General features: G+C 34.6%; 1 pseudogene; it reads right to left on the reverse strand.

Annotated features, from left to right (window-relative positions):
- Positions 1–624: 624 nt before the first annotated feature.
- Positions 625–13,990, reverse strand: LOC110609149 (annotated as a pseudogene).
- Between the last annotated feature and the right edge of the window lie 2,544 nt (positions 13,991–16,534).

Consider the following 16,534-nt stretch of genomic DNA (forward strand, 5'->3'; position numbering starts at 1 on the left):
TTGCTACCAGATGTTTCTCAGGATTGCCACTAAGTTGCAGATAATACATAAACATACTCAATTACAGCATATACTTCTAAATTTAGAAATACATTCTAACCTTATTGCTAGAGATGGTACATTGTTTTGTGCTTCCAAATTATGGGGTTAAACATCACATCTTCTGTTGCTTTACTGTATAATTAAATACACAACTGTGGATAAGACAATAAATAAAAACCAACTACAAAAACAAATCTGCCAACCTTCAATCATATAAGAAACTTTAATAGATCCCTCAAACTAGATCATAGGTCGAGTATTACTTACTTCGGTCTGATGTGAAGTCATCAATGGTGGACACCAAAGTTTATCCACTATGAATCAGCGCCATAACAGTCTGCTGCTTTAGTTCTTTTTGCTGTAAACTGTTTAATGAAATAATGATTGTTGCCTGATTCAAGACATTCCCTTCTGAAACACGTTAAGAATCGAACAAAATCCATGAGAAAGCTTTCATTCATCCAGTAACATAAACATGCAAAGACAAATAAATAAATAAATAAATGATAATAACAATAAAAATAAAGAGAAGTACATGAATTTAATTTGTCAAGAAACAATAAAAGATCCATCAAAACAGAATTATCTCAGGAAACTTTTGCACAGCTAAACTTAATACAGAAAGAAAAATTAAAATAATAAATAATAATTACAATTCCAACAGATTCTAATTCCCAATCAGACGTTAGTGATTCAGTCATGAAAAACAACAATAACATCACACTCCACACAGAGATCTAATATTAGAACTATCTTGTACGTTCCCATACTCCGAGAAGATTGTTTACAATTTGCACAAGCATCACAGCAAAAATTTTTCTTCACTGCTTGAAAATGCACAAGACAACGCAATAGAACGATGTCTACTTTATCCTGTCCTGTGGTAGGCTGATCAACCAGTTGTTTAAGAAACTGATAGCAAACTATAATACAAAAATTTCAGAAAATGCAGTCAATACTCAGTACTGATAAATGCCCTGCTGTGCATTAATGTTTTGGTAGGTAGACTCTGGAGAATTGTTGTTGGTATAGACAACTTGCTGAGTTGGAGAATAGGAGCTTTCCTGCACATTTATGTTCTGATAGGGGCTATTCTGAGCATTCTTGTTTTGATAGGTACTCAGCTGAGCATTCACATTCTGATAGGAGCTTTTCTGTGCAGTCATATTGTTTTGGTAGGAACCTTGTTGGGTATTCCTGTTCTGTCCAGAAGAAGAAGAAGAAACAAGGGTTAGAAGATAATTATGTGTAGCATTCAGATGCTCAGAAGATCCATGGAATTCAACAATGTTTTCAGGGCCACCAGCCAGAGGATCTTCAAGCTTTATGCTTATTCCAGCAACCTAAAATTGAAAGAAAATGCTATCACAACCTTGCAACAAACAAAAATTTCAAATAATGTCTATAATACGATATGCCTTATGTTTGGATGGATGGAGAATTTGAAATATGAGATTTGAACTTGATAAAGTTATATATTTTGTTTTTTTATTAGAGTCATGAATATACTTTAGGTCAGGTCCATAACATAGAGAGCATTTCATTCAATGTGATTCGAAATGAATTATAAAATAATGTTATTTAAAATCTACTTTAAAAGATCCTTATTAAGTAATATGGTATTTTTTGAAATCCATAATTTATCCATAGCCTATATTACAATTAAAGCTAATAATTCTAAATTTTGATATCCAAACATAGCATCAAATAATTAAAGTTCCAGATATACTCTGAAATTCCTTTTAATATGGGCCAATTTCATCAAATGATTCAATTTTGTTTCACATTATGTTGAAAGCCCGGTAATGGAGCAATTACTTCTCAACCTTCTTTTCTAATATATGAGCAAAAGGGATTATGGTATTTAAATTGGAGCACAAGGTAATTACAAGTCATTAACTACTCACAACAGTGCAATGACATTACTTTGCACTAAACAAATAAATAAACCAATATAACATCTTCATCATAAATCCAAAATCTCAATCTTCCAGCAACAAATTTGACTGTCGGTGTTTGTTTCCATTATTGGAGAGCACAAATCCCAATCTTCCAGCAACAAACTTGACTGCGGGTGTTTGTTTCCATTATTGGAGAGCACCTCATAGCTATTTGGTTAATAAAAAAATCTACAATATATTAAACTAATTAAAATAAACTGTCACTAACAACTAAACCAAATAGACTCTAAAACTGTAATTTCAGGAAATTTTCATCTTGGGACTTCCAGACATTCTCTGGCAGATATAATTAGGGTTACATTCAGAACATCAGTAGCTTAACTCCAAGTTCTTTTTATTTCCAACTGATTATGATATTTCCTCTTCCATCCCCATCACAACAGAGACTGAATCTTTTAGTGGCTTACCTCACCAAAGTTTGAAATCGTCCCAACCCCTAAAAAAGAATTGACTTCATTATTTGAAATATTAGCGTCCAAAGCACTGTTCAGTTTGGGGTATCAGAAATTGAAGACGGAAAACAACTTGGTCACAGTATTCAGATACACGGTCAGCATACAAGTTATAATAGCAACAGTACCCAATAGCAGCTGGAGGAACTGGATAATTTTGAGGTCCGTACTTGTGTCCAACATCCTGCATAAAAGCATAAGAATGACTGACATGATCAAAACACACCTTGCAATAGAATAACAAAATTTTATCTAAACTTATAAGATAACTACAAAGTACAAACTCAGAGAGTGTACTTTACCAGAATAACACTAAGCAATCACTTTAGCAGAAGTTGGCTAAAATGAGAGAGGGAAAAAATGTTTACCCTGATAGGCTCATATCCAGAAGAATTACTAGCTCCCATTGTACCAGAAGGTGGGGGCCCTCTACCTGACAAGCTTTGTGCAGGCCCAGGTTCTGCTCCAGCATTTGCATCTGGCAGTGTTCTTACTCTTAGCCTTGACGCAATCTCTACCAAAGCATCTTTGGCAACAGTGAAATTCCCAGATATCTGAAGTATTAAATAACCAAATGTAATGATAAGATCAAACTGCAAATGATGACCAGGAAACAAAATAATGATCAAAACATCACCATTGAAAAATTAGCAATACATATAAACTATAAAATGATTCATATGACCATTTCACCTGTACAAGCTCTTCATCTTCAGCCACCCACTTAAGCTTATCATCCTTGGAGCAAAAAAAAATATGTGCCTGGGGTCTCCTCCTCATTTCATTGATAACTTGACCTCCTTGTCCAAGGATACAGCCAACCTTACTCAAGAAACAAGACGCCTTGTAGTTATTGTACTTTTCTCAAAGTATTCACGTGTTTTATTCTGAAGCTGAAGAACTGCATCAATCGTTTGTGATCTTGGTTTCCGTAGAGCCTGAAAAAATATCAGCAAATACTTTAGTAGCATAGCAGCACAACAATCTTAGGATAATTAGCAAGCAAAGAAGTTATAACATTTAAAAACCAGGCAGACCTCAAAAGCAGAGACCCAAATCACACGTTCATCCGACTCTTCAGAAGCATCCTCAACATGAATGCTAGTGCCTGTCGCCTGCTGAACCAGTTTTACATTGGAGCCTCCCTTGCCAATTACCCCACCAATTTTCCATGCAGAGCTCAAAATTTTCATAGAAAACTCATCTGAAGGTTCACCACCATGTCCTGGAGGAGCACCATTAGAACCACCAGGCCCAAATCTTGTGGGCTGAATCCCACATCCCCCCATCCATGGCATGAGAGACAAATTTTGGGAAGAATAGTTCCGGTGAGGCCACAATGGATTGCCAGGTGGACAAGTGTTTGGTATGGGACCACCAGGAGGATGAAAATTTTGACCATTGTAAGACATAGGCAAACTTGGAGGTTTGTCTTTTCGGGGATTTAGATGCAATAGAGTAGATATTTCATAGAGAGCCCTCTTTGCCACATCTAGTTTTGTAGATATCTGAAACATATTGTCCAAAATTACACTTTTGTTGGGCTCGCAGGAGAATCACATTTTTCTTTCAGGACAAGTTCCTAACAGATTAAAGAAGCATTGAGATCGGAATGCAACTTGAACCTAGAATTATCACATGAAAGCATAACTACAGTTCCATAGAACATCATAAAGCATCTGCTCCATTATTGTGGCAATCACATTTATATTTACATGTATTTGTGCACTACACTTTCAGAAGAGAACGTGTGTTCATACAATTGTTTAAAACAAGCAAGCAAATGCAATCATTCAAAATTGTTGGTCGACCAAATTCAGTGAAAACCCCATTATTCACCAAACTACTCCAGCTTGATGAGAATCCAAATTAAACTTTAATTAAGGCCCAGGACGCACTATTGCAACTTTGTAACAATTAGCATATCTAACAACCTGGCAGGGTTAACCCTACTTAAAAGTCCACACTACTGATATTGGCCATAGAAGGAATTAAGAGCCTGAAAACAAGGTAATTTATCCCAAAACTGATATTGGTCATAGAAGGAATTCAGAACCTGAAAGCAAGGTAATTTATCCCCAAACTATCAGGAAATATCTAATGTTTCTTCCACAAAGCATCAAACTGAAAATAGAAACAATGAGGGAAAAAAGAAGATGGTAAAGGAAAAGAGAGATCAAATGCATACCACATAATACAATCGGTCCTTCAGAACTACTCTTATTTTCCTAACAATAGATCAATTTCCTGCACCCTCTATAATAATGTAGTGAGCAAAGGTCACTCCACCCACCTCTTCTGTATGTCTGGTCCATCCTTTGCATCCACCATCTTAATCAAGGTATGCTTGGATCTTCCCAATGTGTTCACATATGGGGACATGTCTCTCAAACCTGAGCTTAGAAAATTCCATCCAATACATGGTGCATCAGCCAAACAGATCACGTCAGCACAGTTGGGAAAATGGTCATCCCGTCTTCGACTCTTAAATATCACACCAGCACCTGTTCCAGTAGCTCATAAGAACCAAGCTAACAGCCAGGGAAGCCTGTCTTAACAAGAGGACATGCAGTCCACCATGCTGATTCACAAGGTGAAGATCAAGTAAGAAATCCAGTATTTGCTTTGAAAAACAGTCGAAAGAATAAAAATGGCAATTCCAAAAGCCCTGTGAAAGCCAAATAACATTCACATGTCCACTTAATCATAGGGTCAAAAACACCATACTCCATTGCGACAGGATCATATCAAATTCAGTTCATCACTTTCAGATCACATATGTAGTTTCTTCGCCTTACAGCACTCTTATATGGGTTCTAATGGTACTATCTTATTCAATTATTGGCATAAGTACAAAAGAATCCCATGAATGCTAATAGCCTGAGGATAATTTTTTAAGTGTTCTTGGTATCCCAATTCTTGGCCCTATTTTGTATAGAAAAGCAGTGCCAATTTGCTTACAGTCCTGGGAAAGAGTATTTCAATATCCTGTCTCAAGTGATTAAGTACAAACTTCTGAAGGTAACAGTTGAAAAGCTCTTCTTTAATTGTGTTTTACTGTAGTCAGCATTAGAGGTTTCAAAAGTAAGATCTTTCTCTATAGAAGCTAAAACACTGGAACTACTAAAGGAGCAGTGGTCGAAACAGAAGAGAGATATACAGAGACCAAGAATTTACGGCATAAACTGTAACAGAGAAAAAACCCAAACCCTGAGGATCAACTTAGTTCCACATGATGCTAATGTACAAAATGGCATGGCTGGAATCAGCAGCCCGACCCCATACATATATAAATCATAAGTTGTTCTCATTATAGAGACCCAGACCATTGGCAAGTAGTCTCCAGAAGGCACAGCCCGAAATCCCAAATTGGCTCACAAGCTGCCAAGTAGCTGACAGACTATCTAAGCAATCATTACTTCCAAGGAAAGGTTGTCACATGAAAGGATGGACTGATGTAAGACGCTTACCTGCGAATACAAGAGACCACAACCCTTAAATGAGAGTCAAATTCTCTAATTTGGGGACAGCATTCCAGAGCCTCTCATCTCAAGCAAAGTATAAATGCGAGTTCTCAATCCTACCACGCCAACTTATTAACCTTACTCCAAGCGTTAAAGGAACATCAAGTGAGATCAATACCCCCCCAATAGAACAGCACAACTGGAAATAAGCAAAAATGAGTGAGCAAATTTCCCCATGTCTATTCCAGTCAGCGTAACATGATACCTTCTCCAACATCCTTAGTAGACATGAGTCTTTTGTATATGAACTCATAAAGGGATACAAAGCCCTCAATGATTAGAAATGCACCTACTGCAAATCAATTTAACATTTACTTTGGTAGTGTTCAAAAAATCCCAAAAGAAAAAACTCATGTAAAACCAATCACATTGAACCAGATAAAGGGGAGCATCAAGAGTCAATATTAGCAAGGACTAAAGTAGCATTGAATTAATACACATTTAATAAATTGCATAAAATATATCAAAATTGGTAAGTTTGATCAGAAATTCCAAATAAAATTCAACGATAAGTTCAACTGACTTACAATAAATTAAAAGTAAATTAGAATTTAGTTTATATAGTTTACTTTGTTAAAATAGAACTGTTCAGACTCTGTCAAGAGTTTTAACCAATAACGTTTGGTTAAGACGAAATTCAAAAAATGAAAGGTTAGAAGCCGAAATTTCTTATTAAATTCTCGAAAATTGAAAAGTGTCTCAAACAGTCGAGAAAATGGCTACTTATAATAGAAAAAATCCTAACCTAAAAAAGTGTGAAAAAATCTTTAAAAATAATAAAATTGCAAAATTAACCTCTTAAATGATGAATTTTCGCCTTGAACTTTGTGACAGGCCTACGACCCTTGTCACACTTTTGAAAGTAATGAATCTCGAAATTTTCTTTCCGAAAAGCTATTGTAAACCTCCAATGAATGTCGGCAACAGAAATTAAGTCTGACCCAAGTCTTTCATAAAATTCAAGACTAATTGCTCCGCATCATTCCCTTCCACTCATAAAGAACTCAACCTCGAGTTGTCATCAGCAAGTACTAGTACTGAAATAGATCCGCTACGGTAAACGTTTTGAAAATTTTCATATAACCTATGAGGTCAACAACATAGGCATTTTCATTAATCTTCTGAATAATCCAAAATAGACCAATTTTCTTTAAGTCAAACTTTTTTTGTCCTCCACCATGTTCCTTGCGCAAATACACCAATAACTTGATCACCTACATTGAAGGACTTGAAACGCCTATGTTTATAGGCCGCAACTTTATACTTGTCATTGGCTTCCGCAAGGTATGGTTGTACCTCTTTGAAAACGTCTACATACTAATATGCTAAGTTATTTGCTGCAATACTGTTATGAAAACCTGTAGGAAGGGCAATAAGATCAACTGTATGCGCTGGTATTCTCCTGTACAACTACAAAGGGTAACATCTTTGTAGAGCTGTGGATAGAACTGTTGCAAATTATGCTTGAGCAAGAGCAATATTGATTCTGGTGCTATCGATCATATGTCAGGTAATTCTACCCTTTTGTCCAATCTTGAGTCTCATCCATCGCCTTCTTATGTTACTCTTGCTATGGCACTAAATCTTCTGTCATGGGTTCTGGTCATGTCAATTTAACTCCTTCTCTTTCTGTATCCTCTGTGTTATGTCCCCCTAAGTTCGCATTTAATTTGCTTTCCGTGAGTAAACTCACTCGTGCATTGAATTGTTGTGTCTCATTCTTTCCTGATCACTGTGTTTTTCAGGATCTTTCGACGAAGCAGATTATTGGTAGAGGGAGTGAGTCAGAGGGTCTTTACGTCTTGGATCAGCAACTATCTCGATCTCCTCGATCTTTGGTATGCTCCACGCGTTTAACACCTTTTGATGTTCATTGTCGTTTGGGGCATCCTTCTCTCTCGGCTTTGAAGAAGTTATACTCACAGTTTCATTCTTTGTCTATTCTAGATTGTGAGTCTTGTCAATTTGCCAAATATCATCGTTTATCTACATTGACTCGAGTTAATAAACGAGCTTCGTCCCCCTTTGAATTAGTCCATTCAGATGTTTGAGGTCCTTGTCCTGTTGTGTCTAAGTCTGGCTTTAAGTATTTTGTTACTTTTGTTGATGATTTCTCTCATACTACTTGGTTATTTTTAATGAAGAGTCGTTCAGAATTATTTTCTATTTTTTGTGCATTTTATGCTGAAATCCAAACCCAATTCAATACTTCCATCCGTATATTACAAAGTGATATTGCTAAAGAGTATCTCTCTGGGGAATTTCAATCTTATTTGTTACAAAAATGGATTCTTCATTAGTCCTCTTGTGTTGCCACTCCTTCACAAAATGGAGTTGCTGAAAGAAAAAAATCGACATCTTCTTGAAATAGCCAGAACTCTCTTATTCCAAATGAAGGTACCTAAATGTTTTTGGGCTGATGCTGTATCCACTACTTGTTTTTTGATCAATCGCATGCCTTCCTCCATCCTTCATGATGATATCTCTTATAACATTTTGTTTCCCACTAAATCTTTGTTTTCTATTGAGCCACGCATCTTTGGTTGTACTTATTTTGTTCGTGATGTTCGTCCACAGGTTACTAAATTGGATCCCAAATCACTCAAATGTCTTCCTTGGCTACTCTCGACATCAGAAAAGGTATCGTTATTTTTCTCCTGATCTGAATCGGTATCTTGTGTCTGCGGATGTAACATTCTTTGAGTCCACTCCGTTTTTTCCGCCATCATCTGTTTATAACACCTAGGAGGAGGAAGATGACCTCTTGTTATACACTGTTCGCTCTCTGTCTCCTCAGACTACTCCTACACCTTTCGCTCATGTGCCAGGTCGCCCTCCCATCTTTCATGTGACTCTGACTCTGTTCCGCTACCTGCTTCTTCGTCGACTGATCTTGCTCCCACTAATCCTTCACTGTCTGATTTGGATTTACCCATTACTCTTCGCAAAGGTAAACGTACTTGCACTTATCCTATTTCATCTTGTGTCTCTTATGATCAATTATCCTCCTCTTCTCGTTGTTTTGTCACTGCTTTAGATTTTATTTCAATTCCCAAAACTGTTATTGAGACTTTGTCACATCCTGGTTGGCGTGCTGCAATGGAAGAGGAAATGATGGCCCTTGACACTAATGGTACTTGGGAGTTAATGTCCTTGCCCCCAGGAAAGCGGGCTATTGGGTGCAAATGGGTGTTTGCAGTGAAAGTAAACCCTGATGGATCTATTGCTCGCCTCAAGGCCCGTTTAGTGGCCAAAGGTTATGCACAAACTTATGGAGTTGACTATTCTGATACATTCTCTCCAGTTGCCAAGCTCGCATATGTCCGATTGTTTATTTCCTTGGCGGCTACTCATGATTGGCCTTTGCATCAATTGGATATTAAAAATGTTTTTCTTCATGGTGATCTTCAGGAGGAGGTTTATATTGAGCAACCACTTGGTTTTGTTGCTCAGGGAGAGTCAGGTAAGGTTTGTAAACTTCGAAAATCGCTTTATAGCTTGAAACAGAGTCCTCGGGCATGGTTTAGCAGGTTTAGTGAGGTGGTCCAACAGTTTGGAATGAAGATGAGTAAGCGTGATCACTCAGTGTTTTATAGAAATTCTGATAATGGAGTAATTCTGCTTGTAGTATATGTGGATGATATCATTATTACAGGAAGTGACATTGCTGGCATCACATCCCTAAAAGAATTTCTTAAAACACAGTTTCATACAAAGGATTTGGGTTCCTTGAAATATTTCTTAGGAATCGAAATTATGCGGTGTAAGAAAGGCATCTTCTTATCTCAAAGAAAATATGTTCTTGATTTGTTGGCAGAAACAGGAAAATTGGGTGCTAAGCCTTGTAGTGCCCCAATGACCCCTAACCTTAACTTACCACAGAAGACAGTGAGCCATTTGCAGATCCTGGAAGGTATAGAAGATTAGTTGGCAAGCTGAATTATTTGACGGTGACTCGTCCTGATATTGCATATTCAGTGAGTGTGGTAAGTCAGTTTATGTCTTCTCCTACTGTTGCCCAGTGGGATGCTCTGGGCCAGATTCTTTGTTACCTTAAAGGAGCCCAGGGTGAGGCCTATTCTATGGCAACCATGGGCACTCAAATATTGAATGCTTTTCTGATGCTGATTGGGCAGGCTCGAAAGTTGATAGGAGGTTAACTACTGGGTATTGTGTTTTTGTGGGAAGTAACTTGGTCTCATGGAAAAGTAAGAAGCAAAATGTGGTCTCCCGTTCTAGTGCTGAATCTAAATATCGAGCCATGGCACAAGCCATTTGTGAAATCTTGTGGGTACGTCAACTGTTGGAAGAAGTTGGGTTCACAAATTCGGTGCCTGCTAAGTTGTGGTGTGATAATCAAGCAGCTATCCACATTGCCTCCAACCCAGTATTTCACGAGAGGACTAAACATATCGAGATTGATTGTCATTTTATTCGTGAAAAGGTCCAACAAAAGATAATATCAACAGGACATATCCGAACTGGAGAACAATTAGGAGATATTTTCACTAAAGCTCTGAATGGGACTCGAGTTGATTATATATGTAACAAGTTGGGCATGATTAACATTTATGATCCAACTTGAGGGGGAGTGTTATAAGTTATAGAAAGTAAATATGTTAATATAGGAAGTAAATATTGATAGATGGGTCAGCTGCTTAATTTTAGGGATTGTATAATCATAGGCTTGATTTTCCTTCCTGTTTAGATACTGTCTCTCATGTATAAATAGATTGTAATCTCTATTGTGAGATAATAACAATTATTATATTTCTACAAGCTCTTTGACAGGTGGTGATAAAAATGGTGCATCCTGCACTTCTATTTTTGTTCTCACCAAAAAGCCAGTGTACCTCCAGACTTCTCAACTGTACTTGATAGCTTTTGCACTCTCGCAGAAACAGTAACAGCAGTTTTCCCTTCCACTTTAAAATATTTCATAAAACCAAAAGGCAAAATAATAATCTTCTTCCAATTCTATATAAACATGTATGAATTCTCTTTCCCCTTATGCAATGCATCAACATCAAACTACCAATGACTGCTTAATAAAATTTCACAGTAATCCATATTCACAACATCACAATTATCAGATTTAGTGTAAAATTTACCAATCGAAATAGACACGCTGCAGATTCTGTTAACTTCAATTTCGGATCTTCCTTAATCCACCCAACTTTGTATGGCAAAAGGTGAGGCTGCATATACAACTGCAATTTATCCACCAATTGCTTAGCTATCAGATTCTCACAACTGCAGCTATTTATAATTAGCCAGCAAATTGCTTTTCTCACTCGATACTTCACCTGGAAAATCTTTCTTCTTTGCGTCTCATCCTCCTGTTTCGTTGAGTATAAAATTTTCTTCACCACATAGATGACCTCCCCATTTTTAGAACAAGCAATAGACCCAGCATCTTTATCCACTTCCTCTTCAGATTCAACCACCTTCTCAACCATATTGACATGCCAACAATCATTATTAACTTCCCTGCATTCTAGACAATTATTCAATTTATCTAGATTGCCTGCAGCGATAACATATGTCTCTGATTAATTTCTGATAAGAATTGGTTTTTCCTCCTTTATTTGTTGTATTGACGACTATCTTTCCCTTACTGTCTCTCCTTTCTTCCACAGTATTCTGATGATTATCAGAATTTACAACCTTAAAAAGTTGTCTATTGTAATTACCTTTATACTGCTGAGTTCCTGCCAAACGAAAATTTTTGTAATTAAAATTCCAATTAGACAGATATCGAGGCTGCCATTCAACACGTACTTCCGCTCTTTTCGCCATCTCAATGGCATCTACCAAAGTAAAAATCGCAACTACTCCTATCATACAACGAATTTTGTGATTCAGCGCTCTTTGATAATGAGCAACCTGTTGGGCTTCGTTCTCACACTTATCACACCTCGCCTGCAACCGCAAAAACTCCTCTATATATTCATCCATCTTTCGACTCTTTTGAATACAATCACGATACCAGTTACACAAAACTTGAGTATGATCACTAGGCAAGAACCGCTGTTCAATCATCTGCTTCATTAACAGCCAATTTTGTATAGGTTCCAGTCTCCCTCGATAGTGTTCATTTTGAACAGAATTCTACCATGCTGTTGTATCACCCTTTAATTTATAAGTCACAATCGCAATCTTTCGATCCTCCTCCACGTTCATAACTTCGAAAAACCGATCAACCTCCACGAACCAATCAAGGACAGATTCTACATTCAACAAACCAGAAAATTTTTGAAGGTCTATTTTTATCTTGTAATTTTCGTGATAATCTCGTTGGGGATTTACGACCACAGGATTTAGAACTGGCTGTGGGCATTCGGCTACGGCAGGTTGGTTGTTACCTCGTTGTAGGGCTACCTGTCAGATCATCTCCCTCAATTTTGCCAAGCATGCCTCAATTGCAACGAGTCGCGCCTCTTGGTTGTCGCCCATAGATGAACTTCACTCTGATACCAACTCAAAAAGGACTGTTTAGGCTCCGTCAGAAATTTTAACCAATAACATTTTATTAACACAAAATTCAAAAAACCAAATATTAGAAACCAAAATTTTTTATTAAATTCTCGAAAATTGAAAAGTGTCTCAAACAGCCAAGAAAATGACTATTTATAATTTAAAAAAAAACCCTAATATGAAAAATAACGAAAAAATCTAAAAAAGTAATAAAATTGTAAAATTGTCCCTCTAAATGATGAAATTTTCGCCTCGAATTTTGTGACAGACCTGCGGCTCTCGTCACACTTTTAAAAGTTATGCGTCTCGAAATTTTCTTTTTGAAAAATTATTATGGGTCTCCAACGGATGTTGACAGCAAAAATTAAATCCATACTAAGTTTGCCATAAAATACAAGGCTAATTACTCCGCATTATATACATATAAAGACTAATCCCTACCATGACATATACAGTTAAATCATCAATTTTGTATTTTCATTTAAGGACTAGTTTGTTGTGTGTATTTAAACTACAGGGACTAAAATGTTGGAGTGTATGAAATTATAGAGACTAAATTGTGAATGGAATAAAAAAATCCTGCTTTACAAGCACTAATTTGCTGTTTTATAAAATTACAAAGACTAAATAGCCGACTTCTAAAAATACAGGGACTAATGTGTAGATTTCACTAAAATACAAAGACTATAGTATATCTTACCCATAAATTAAATTTCTTATGAGAATTAAATAAATTCTTAAAATAATAAATCTATTTATAATACAAGAAATAATGATAGTGTGTAAAGAGTACTTAAACATTTTTAAAATTTTACCAACTCAAGCTCTTCTATAGACAAATAAATTTTTATATAGTCACCATTGTATAGTTGCATTGAAAAAAGTGAAGCAGGTCCACAAAAGTGCCATGAGCCCAATTCTAGCAAAACTAAAAGACGTGAAGAGGCTAGAGATGTTACCTGAACCAATTCATCAGTGCTCATAGCACAACCAGGAAGAACACGAATGCTTCCACCAGTCTCACTTTGCAATCTCCACGTTTGCCCAAAAGACATCCAACCATATTGTTGGGAACTAAAAGCCGAGCTGTGACAACTATGTTTTCATTATCATAATCAGGTGCCATCCTGCCAGAAAGACCTTCCTCAACAATCCTTTCATGAACTTTCAAAAGAGCATCCTGAGCAGCACAAAGACGCTCCACGGTCTCCTGTTCATTCCCTGTGGTTGAATCCTCATCATTATTCTGATTCCTTAAAACCTTTTCAGGAGAACTATAAATAGTAATTACTCTTTCATCTGAACCAGGAACTGAATCAGCAACTTTAGTCTTGTCCTGTGTCTCTTCCCGTAAGGCTTCAACTATACTTCCAGCCTTTCCGATAACACCCCCAATTTTTCTTGAAGGACAGAGTATGTGGTAAACAGTATCAACAGAAAATGAATTCCCTAAAGATTCTTCATGGTCAAAATTATTCCATTTTCCTCTTCTATGGACTCCTTTTCCCTTGAATTGATTTATTTTGATGTTTCTTTAAAAAATTTGCTTGTTCCCATATATACTGGTACAGGGACAGAAACTAAAAGGCAAGGGAAACCTGGTTTTCCCTGCAGAAACAACCAACTTTCATCATCTGAAAATCAAATGCATAAATTACAATAGAATCAATCAATAGCCAGGCCCATTATTATTGAAACCATACAAACAATGCGAGTTGATGTATATGAAAGGTACCAAGATTCAGGGAAAAAAAGAGAAAATTTCTAAGCTACACCTGCAAACCATAGTGCTGTTATCACCTTGCATCATCATTTTTGGAGTGAGAAAGGAGGCAACTGAAAATGAAAGGCTGCCATGCTGGCATTACAATAAAGCATTGCAGAATTTACGTGACTCTAATAAGAGGGTGGAATTTTTTTTTTTCTCAATCTGAGAGCTTTTATGGCATATCAGAGTACATTCAAAATCTAACAGTCATATTTGCCATGTCTCCTCTTAGCAACTAAAGCTACCGATCAAAAAGCTCCAGGTATATTCAGCTCTATAAACTCAGTTACATACATGTTCCGTTAGACTAATATTTGACCCAGCATTCATAGTAATAATGTATCTATTAGGATGCTTCCTCGTGTTCCAGACAACACCACCAACAATTTTTCAGAAATCAGAATTATAGAGCTCTAACAATATTAATGCCAAAATTTAAGTCATCTAAATTTAAGAAATGAATTTTGATTAGCATATGCGGGCCACGATCAAGGGTTACAAATACTCGGAAAAGCAACAAAAATAAGTACATAGTAAATAAAAACACGCTGCAATCCCATTAAGAGTAGTAATTTCTGCATGTCTACAAATCACCCGATAACACAATGCAATGTAATAGCAGCGGATGCTCGATTAAACTCACAATTTGAACCAATTAGCTCCTAACTCTTTCTCGGGACCAATCGATAATAGATATTATCAATAAACTTTGAAATAAAAGTTATCCCAAGGCGAGTGAAAATTAAGCTTAGAAATGAGCAAATAAAGAAATTTTAGGGTTTGGGAGATAAAGAGAGTACCTGTGAGAGATTGATAATGAGTATAGATGCAGCTGTCCGAGTTGCATCTGCGAGAGACGATTTGGATTTGTGCTCCAGACAGAGTTAATTGCCACTTGCAAACAGCAGAGCAGGCCACCATGGACGGGGTGGTGGGATTTTGGGCATAAACAAGCCTTTCACATTTCTGAAAAATTACTACTTACTCCTTGCAATATGAAAAATATTTAATTAATTTATATATTTTAAAATATACTGTATAATTTTTTAAATTTAATTAAAATTATTTTCCGTAAATTTATAACCATTATTTTATATATATTGAGAGAAGCTAACGATAATAATGAAAAAAGTAATTACACGTTTTAACATAATTAATAAATTTATTTTTATATTTTTAAAATTAAATATTTAATTTTTATGTAATTGTTTTATCTAAATTAAATATTTATATTTTTAAAATTAAATATTTAAATTTTTATAATTATTTTATTTTAAATTAAATATTTTTTTATTTATAATTCTATTAATCAACTATTAATGACAAAACAAACGTTTTAAATATTAAAAATACTCTTATAAATATTTAAATTTTTTTAATATAAATAAAATTTTATATTATATATAAATTTTAGTGTAATTAATAAATTAATTTTTATATTTTTAAAATTCAATTCTTAAATTTCTTTACGTTTAGATAGTTTAAAATTATAATTTTTCCATGTACAATAGATATTAATTAAAAATTAATGGATAATTATTATTTTTCTAAAAGTATAATTTTTTCATAAAATATTTTTTTATAAAAGTACATAATTTACTAAAAGGTTATTTTATACTACTTAAAAAAATAGTTAAAATTGTTAATATTTTTTAAAAATTTTAAATTTATAAATATATTTTAATAAATAAAAATTAAAAAATAAAAAGCGTTAAAATCTTATTAACTGATATATTATTGATTAAAATTAATATAAGATTTAAATATTTTTTAAATAAAAAATAAAATATTTAAATATTTAAATTATAATAAATAATAATGGAGTGATTATAGAATGATTTAAGTATATAATTTTAAAAATATAGATATCGATCTTTTAATTATGTTAAAATTTAATATCTCAAATATATTTATTAATTTAAAAAAAATAATAAATATATTTTAATAATAAAAATAAATAAAAAATCTCTAATTTAAAAAAAAATAAATGACGAATTCATTATAAATAAATTTAAATATTTAATTTTAAAAAAATAATAATTAATTTATTAATTATATTAAAATTAAAGATGAAAATATAATTTACTCAATAAATAGTAAAATTTTTAAATTCCACACACGCACACATTTGTTAAAAAGCTATCAACACCGTATTCATAAAATAAATTAAATTCCTTTTTGATATATTAAAAAAAAAACACATTTACGAAGTCAATTTTATAGAAACAAATTTAAAAAAATTATAATAAATGATTATGTAATTAAAATTACTACAATAAATAGATGAATCTATAATAAACATTGAACATT

Source organism: Manihot esculenta, chromosome 2, assembly GCF_001659605.2.
Source record: "Manihot esculenta cultivar AM560-2 chromosome 2, M.esculenta_v8, whole genome shotgun sequence".
Taxonomy (NCBI): domain Eukaryota; kingdom Viridiplantae; phylum Streptophyta; class Magnoliopsida; order Malpighiales; family Euphorbiaceae; genus Manihot; species Manihot esculenta.